Source organism: Cavia porcellus, unplaced genomic scaffold (genome assembly GCF_034190915.1).
Source record: "Cavia porcellus strain 051 isolate PalLab524CR breed Dunkin Hartley unplaced genomic scaffold, mCavPor4.1 scaffold_12, whole genome shotgun sequence".
Lineage (NCBI taxonomy): Eukaryota > Metazoa > Chordata > Mammalia > Rodentia > Caviidae > Cavia > Cavia porcellus.
In genome coordinates this window covers 34,652,515-34,660,681 of record NW_026947495.1, presented here as the reverse complement: position 1 = coordinate 34,660,681, position 8,167 = coordinate 34,652,515, and the positions used below count along the sequence as shown (strand labels likewise).

General features: G+C 36.6%; 1 non-coding gene across 1 annotated transcript; it reads left to right on the top strand.

The window, feature by feature from the left end:
- Window positions 1-3,369: 3,369 nt before the first annotated feature.
- On the top strand, window positions 3,370-3,503 carry LOC111754185 (small nucleolar RNA SNORA2/SNORA34 family). The gene has a single exon (XR_002788899.1). It is a non-coding gene; the product is annotated as a small nucleolar RNA SNORA2/SNORA34 family (small nucleolar RNA).
- Window positions 3,504-8,167: the final 4,664 nt, after the last annotated feature.

The window sequence follows — 8,167 nt, the reverse complement described above, 5'->3', positions numbered from 1 at the left end:
ACACCCTTCCTGCCTTGACCAATGATGTGTCAACTCTTTCCCTTCTAGCTCCCTCTAGACAAGGACAAGGTGATCCAGGCACAGTAAGTGGGTACTGCCTACTGAAGTCAGTTCTCCCACTGACCTTTATTATGTTTTATGTTTGTTTTCTCTTACCAAATAAGTTAAGCTAAGAAGTCAGCTTTATGTTATGTGTTTTCTTATTCCCCCAAAGGACATAATATAGATCATCATCCACACGGAGAATTTTCTATTTGCTTATTTCAAAATGGTTCAAAATCCTTGTTTTTAATTAAGAATATGAAGTTTTTATGTCTAAATGTAGCATGCTCACCACTCTTTTGGGTTGGGACCATGAAGATATTTGTTTAATAAATCTAATAGGAAGGCTTAACAGTTAATATGATAAAATATATAGTTTAGTTCAGTAATTTCTTTTTCATAAAAGAAAATTTTGCATAGAAATACAATAAATAAGAATGAAGCCCTTCTGTTGAACTAGATGGAAGCAGTGAGGTGAGAAACAGGGAATAGCAAGCGTGACACAGTGGCACACAGACTGTTATCCAGACTCTCCCTACCTGCCCTGACACAGGCCTTCCTAGAGCAATGCTTAAGAGCTTCTGGTTTAGTCTGTCATATAATTTACACTTAACAAAAAGAAAATCTCAGCTCTTCTTTTCTACCTATTCAGACTCATAAATTGAATCCAATATTTTCAGAAGGACTATTACAAATAAGCAATGAATAAATGAGTTAATCAAGTTGTTGAATGAATGAACTTGTGACCAAACTGAATAAAATCCTTCTTATAGCTGGGACAGTTTTCCTAGTTGATTTGAATAGGTTATGAAAAACTATTATTAGATAAATAAGCAAGTAAAAAAAATCAACTAAAACTTAGTGCCAACAATTAAGCCTTGTTTCTTATATGTTTTGGTTTTGTTTTGATTTGTTTTGTTTTTGCTGGTACTGGGGATTTAACTCACAATCTCAGGCTTGCCAGGCAGATTCCCTGAGGTCACTGAGCTAGATTCCCAGCCCTAAGCTCTGTTTCTTGGTTTTCATTTGTTTTTCTTTTCTTTTTTTTTTTTTTTTTAAATAGAATCTTGCTATGTTGCCCACTTTGGTCTCAAATTCCTGGTATCAGTTGACCCTCCTCCCTCAGTTTTCCAAGTAGGTGTTACCATAGGTATGCACCAGCACCATACCAAGCTAATATTTTTTCAGTTATTTTACAAAGTAAAATTTAAGCCATGCATGATTGTGTGTACTTATAATTCCAATGAGTAGGAAGGCTGAGATAGGAAAAAAGCAATTTCAAGATAAAGGGATAGCATGTAGTTCAGATAAAGGGTCTGGCTTCAGCCTTCCCAAAAAGAGGAAAGAAAAAACTCAAATCCATGCAAGAAAGAAATGAAAAGGGTGCAATCACTACAGACCCTATGGAAACACAGAGAATCTTTACTCTCATAGATGGAAAGATTCCTAGAAACATATGAATTACTAAAGCTGGATCAAGAAGATGTAAAACTGAATAATCCAATTTCAGTTAATAAAATTGAAAATATAATTAGAATCTTACCAACAAAGAAAAGCACAGCTCCTGATGGATTTACTGCTGAATTCACAAAAAATTTAGGGAAGACTTAATCCCATCACTCCTCAAATTATTAAGTGAAATCAAAAGGAAAATAAGTCTCCCTAATTCATTCCTGGAAGCAAGTTTTACCCTAATACCAAAACTAGAGAAAGACCAAACCAAAAGAGAACTATAGGCCAATCTCCCTAATGAGCCTAGATGCAAAAATCCTCAATAAAATACTGGCAAATAGAATGCAACAAATCATCAAAAAGATTATGTACCATGATCAGATGGAATTCATCCCAGGAATTCAGGAGTGGTTCAATATGTGCAAACCAATAAATTCAATATACCATATCAACAGAGCCAAAGACAAGAATCGCATGATCATCTCAATAGATGCAGAAAAAGCTTTTGACAAAATCCAACACTCATTCATGATAAAAACCCTATGGAAAATCAGAATACATGGTCTTCATCTCAACCTGATATAAGTCATATGTTGTAGTCAGGAGTTGTAAGGAGAACAATTGCAAGCAGAACACAGAATTTACAATATTATTTTATGATGGTCACCCAGAGTGAAACACAAGAAAGTACAGGAAATCTGTCCATAATACTAAAGACAGAATATTCAGCCAAGGGCCTCGATCCCACAGTAATATCCTGCTTGAGTCCAGATGAAGACCTACAGCCCATGACAGTGCCTCCCATGAGTCCAGCTGGATGTCTACAGCCTCCAAAAAGGACTCATGCCAGTCTGTTTTATGGATCTGTACTGGGAAGGCCCAAAGGTCAGTAGTGGAAGCTAGAAACTGTGTGCCAGTGGGGTGAAGGAGCTGTGCTGGTAGACTGAGAGTTCTGCACTGGAGCTGATAAGTCACTCGTAAAATAAAGACCAGGGCTGCCCTGAAAATTACCACAGCCATCTGCAGGAGACAGGAGGTCTTGAGTTCCTCTGATGATAAGAACAGTCAAGTACATGCAAGAAAGCCAGCATGACAAGTTTTTCCTGGAGATTAAACAGCATACATCTTCCCTCCAGAGCCAGGAAGTGATGCTCAACATAAGAACCAAAGCTCCCCAAAAGTGAACCACAACCACTCTTACCAACAAGGTCCTGAGTTCCTCTGATGATAATAGTCAAACTCATATTGGGGAAGCTAGTCATGACAAGCTCCTCAGAAGGACAAACAGCCACATTTAGGAGAACCCACAATGCCTAGCTCTTCTTCTCTACGTCTCTATTTATACTGGCAACTTTCCTCAGGTGGGCTATCTACATTCAGCAGCATACTGATTTAAATGAGCTTCCATTAAGTTGGCCACCAATTTTTAATCCCATAAAGCCATATATGATAAACCAACAGCCAACATCATACTAAATGAACAAAAACTGAAGACTTTCATTCTAAAATCAGGAACAAGACAAGGATGTCCATTATCACCACTCCTATTCAATATAATTCTGGAAACAATAGCCAGAGGAATTAGACAAAAGAGAGAAATAAAAGGAATAAGGATAGGAAAGGAAAAAGTTAAAGTGTCATTATTTGCAGATGACATATTATTCTACATAGAAGAGACCCAAAACTCCATTGAAAAACTTCTAAGAGTAATAACCAAATTCAATAATGTCGCTGGATACAAAATCAACACTCAAAAATGTTCCTGTACACAACCAACAAATTCACTGTAATGAGGAAGCCACACTCTTCACAATAGCATTCAAAAAAAATGAAATACTTAGGAAATAAAAGATCTCAACATTGAAATTACATTATCTGGCCCTCAATCAAGGCTGGCAGGTTCCTGACACTGTTGGTTTTGAGCAGGAGCCTAGAGAGATGTCTTGCTGTCTGTTGGCCATTTCAGAACTTGGGCAGTGAAATGTTCAATTCATTAGAAAGAAACAGCTTGAAACAACCCCTCCCCCACCTGATGAATGGCTGTGAGAGTGGCAGGCTGTGTTGGCCCAGGATGGGACCCATCCCATGCTGAGACCTGGAGCTCCAGGAAACCAAGCAACTCCTTGCCCCCTGGTGAGCAGCTGTGAGCATGGCAGGCTGCAGCAGCCCAGGATGGGAGCGTTTACTGGGACCTGTGCCATGCTGGGACCTGAAGTGCTGGGAAATCAAGCAACCCCTCCCCCTCTGCCTATTTTGTTTGATTGATCTTCAATATACATGAAAGTATGGACAGCTATTTTGAAGAGAATGAGAGACTCTATGACAGCCATTAGTGACTTCCCTATTGTCTGGTTTTGAAGATCTAAAACACCTTCCTCATTCTGTTCAGATCAGTTTTATACTATGTTGTTTTGTATGAATTCTCTGTATGTGAAGACATGGACAACTATTTGGAAGAAAACAAGAGACAATATGATAGAGGCTGAAGATCTCAGGTCATCTAGCTTTGAAATTTAGATCTTTTACATTGTTTTCTTATGTCCTATTTTGTTGTGTTTAATTTTACCCCTTTAAAATAAAAAAAAAAAAGAAATTACATTATTCTGGAAAAGGAAATCAGAGTAGATTTCAGAAAATGAAAAGATATTCCTTGTTCATGGATAGGAAGAACAAACATTGTGAAAATGGTCATTCTCCAAAAATTGTTGTATAAATTTAATGCAATTCCAATCAAAATACCATTAACATACTTCACAGATCTAAGAAATGGTTCCTAAAATTCATCTGCAAATAAGAAAGATCTAGAAAAGCAAAGATAATTCTGGGCAAGAAAGTTAAGGCAGAAGGCATCACAATCCCTAACTTGAAATTATACTACAAAGCTACTGTGATAAAATCAGCATGGTACTGGAATAAAAACAGACTTGAGGATCAGTGGAATAGATTAGAAGGTATAGCCACAACTACAAACATACTCAGCCACTTTATCTTTGACAAAGTGGCAAAACATGTTAACTGAAAGAAAGATAGTCTCTTCAATAAACGGTGCTGGAAAAAATGACTTTTCATACGCCAAAAACTAAAAAACTAAAATTAGATCCATGCCTATCACCATGCACTAAAGTATAAAGGGATCAAAGATCTAAATATTAAAGCAGAAATACTAAATCTGCTTGATGACATAGAGGTTGGAAGAGAGTTCATGAACAAACACCAAACTGCATGGGAAATACTTGCCAGAATCAATAAATAGAATCTCATTTTACTAAAAAGTTTTTGAATGTTAAAAGAAATCTCCAGTAGATTGAAAAGAACACCCATGAATTGGGAAAATATTTTAGCCAACTGTCTCTCAGATAAAGGACTTCTATTTAGAACATATAAAGAACTTAAAAATATTGTTACAGGCAACTGAATTAGAAATATTATAGGCAGTCAGACAGGGCTAGGCCCTTGAAGAAGCCAGCATAGAGGACCAGATATCTGATGACTGATTCACTTCCCCATTTGTCCCTGATTTGGTCAATTTTGCCTGGACAATAAAACTTATTGGTTGACCATACCTCTATCCCACCTCATGAACAGATGTTCATGTCTTGGGAATTCCCAGTTTTCCCCAATTTAGACCTGCCTCACCCCATGATTTTACTCTATAAAAATCCCGAGAAAAGACAGAATCTTTGTTTCTCTCTCTCTCTCTCTCTCTCTCTCTCTCTCTCTCTCTCTCTCTCTCTTTTCCCCCTTAGTACAGGGATCAAACTTGCAACCTTGCACTTGCCAGGCAGGCACTTATGCTGCTAAGGTAAATCACTACCCCAAAAGACAGAATCTTTGGCAACTTACTCGGGACCCCTTCCTTCTGTCTCTCTCTCAGACAGAAGCTTTATTTCTCTCAATAAATATTCCTACTCTTAACGTCCATTGTTTCTAAAATTCATTCTTTGATTTTAGAGAACACGGACTTGTCCCGGACATATAGTAGGTTAGGAGTCTCATTACCCTATGTCAATATTACGCCCCCAAAATTTAAAGACTCAACCCAAAAATGGGCACCTGAGATTAATATACACTGCTCAGAAAAAGAAATATAAATAGTGGATAACTATAGTAAAAAATGTTTAGCATCATTGGTTACTAAAGAAATACAAATTAAAACAGCACTGAGATTCCATCTCACTCCAGAAATAATGGCCAAAATCAAGAAATCAACCAATAACAAATTCTGGAGGGCATGTGAGGGTAAAGAAACTCTTCTCCACTATTGGTGGGAGTGTAAGTTGATGCAACTCTGGTAGAAATCAGTATGGAGGTCCCTCAAAAAGCTAGTGATATAGGGGAAAGAAATTCCCGACCTATTATATGTCCTGTACGAGTTTGTGTTCTCTAAAATCAAAGAATGAATTTTAGGAACAATGGAGGTTAAGAGCAGAAATGTTTACTGAGAGAAAAAAAAACAAAAACTTCTGTCTGAGAGAAAGACAGAAAGGGTCCCAAAGATTCTGTCTTTTCTCGGGATTTTTACAGGGTAAAACCATGAGGTGAGGTGGGACTAAGGTGGGGAAAACTTGCAAGGCAGATGGGCAAGAGACAGAACTATTATCAAACAATCAGATTAATTGTTCAGGTAGAATAGAAAAAAATAGGAAGGAATGGGGAAGCGAATCATGTAGCAAGGATCAGTGACTCTTCCTGTAGGGAGCTGAGATGGTGACTCATGGCTTCTCAAGGTAATCAATACCTAATCCCTAATGTTTATACTTAGGTTGCATTTGTTTTACCTTCTGTCTTGATATCTGGACCACAACAAGGTCTCCTCCAAGGTCACAAGACATTTGGTCCTCTGTGCCTGCATCCTAGCCCTACCTGACCACCTATAGTATTTCTAGCTCAGCTCTCTATAACACTAGGATTAGAGAGTCCATTTGACCCGGCTATCCTGCTTCTGGGTATTTTCCCAGAAGAACTGAAAACACCATAGCACAGTGATATACGTCTACCCATGTTTATAGCAGCACAATTTGTAATAGCCAAATTTTAAAAACAACCCAAATGCCCTTCAAATGAGAAATGGACAAAAAAGACATGGTATTTTTATACAATGAAGTACTACTGAGCTATAAAGAAAGATTGCATCAATGTTTTTTATAGATAAAGGGACGTGACTTGAGACCACACTCATAAGTGAAATAAATCAAACTCACATGTGTAAATAACATATTGTCTCCCTAGTGGTAAGAAACTGAAATCAAATAAGGTCCAAAATCAACAATAAATATTGCAAAAGGATAAGAAACTACTCAAAGGGAAAAAGCAATGGGCATAGCAGAAAGGAGGCAAAAAGAAGGAAAAAAGAAAAAGATATAAATTTGTATATATATATATATATATATATATATATAGAGAGAGAGAGAGAGAGAGAGAGAGAGAAAGAGAGAGAGAGAGACAAAAGATAGCTAAGATGACTGCACTACTAATTCTACTAGTTCTCAGAAAAGAACAGTTTCTATTCACCTGATTAGATCAATATTGCAAGTCTATATTTGGTAATGCAAGCAACCCTTTTGAAGATAACAATACGCAATATAACAATCATTGTTAAATTCCTATCATCTTGTTTTGAAATCCTATATAGTTATTGTTTTAGTTTTGCTATTGTTTGTCTTTTTTGCTTTTTGTATTTGTTTTTTGTTTTTTTCTCTTAAATAAAAAAAAAATCAACATAACTTTAGCTTGACTAACCTAAAAATTTTTAAATTTTTTTTAAAAAATATTTTAAAAATCTAGAGTGCCATAAAAAAAAAAAAAAAGTAAAAATTTGTACTCATGGCACTCTTTCCTATTTAGGATAATGAAAAAATTTCAGGGCACATAAATAACTGTTGGCCCTAAATCTATACTCCCTCTTTTGAAAGCTGGGCTTATACCTTCACTATTTTTGTAACAACTGTTTGTTCCACTTACCTATGTATCTCATCTCAGCAGTCTGTCCATCAAACGGCTTCACTCTTGACCTGTCCATCCACCAAACAATGTCACATTGCCATAGCGAGATTCATCAGATCCTTCGGTCCTGCTATCCGAGGCTTTCCTGGGATGTTAAGTTGTTACAGCAGTGATTTGCGTTGCTCCATCCTCCACAGGACCCTAAGCAGACCCACCACCAGGTTCTGCTACAGAAATCACTGCAACTCTGCTGGCCAGAAACTTCCTGATCCCTGTTCTTTGGCCTCTTCTTTTGTTCCTTGGCCACATTTTATCTTTCTAATAATGTCTTCATTTATGTATATATTTATTTTTGTTTATTTGCATTTAAACTGACCAGCGTCCATCTCTGAAACCTAAGAATTCTGAGAGAACTCTCATAAAGATCTAAAAGATACAGGAAGCCTGATAATTGATAACAGAGATGGAAATTCACTTTTAAAAATTTAGATCTAACAAGTCACAACCTCATGTCATAGTAAACTCCAAAGTCTCAGTTTGGTTTATTGGAAATCATCTTAATATTAAGAAATCGCTTTTAAATGATGCTTCTTGCATCCTACAACTCTGTCATATACCATATAAAGTTCATTCAATAACTATAGTTTGGAAAAATTAAACAATTTTTTTTAAATCTTGATTTTCTCTTCTATGAAATATTGAGACTAAAGTAAAAGAACTATAAATCCTT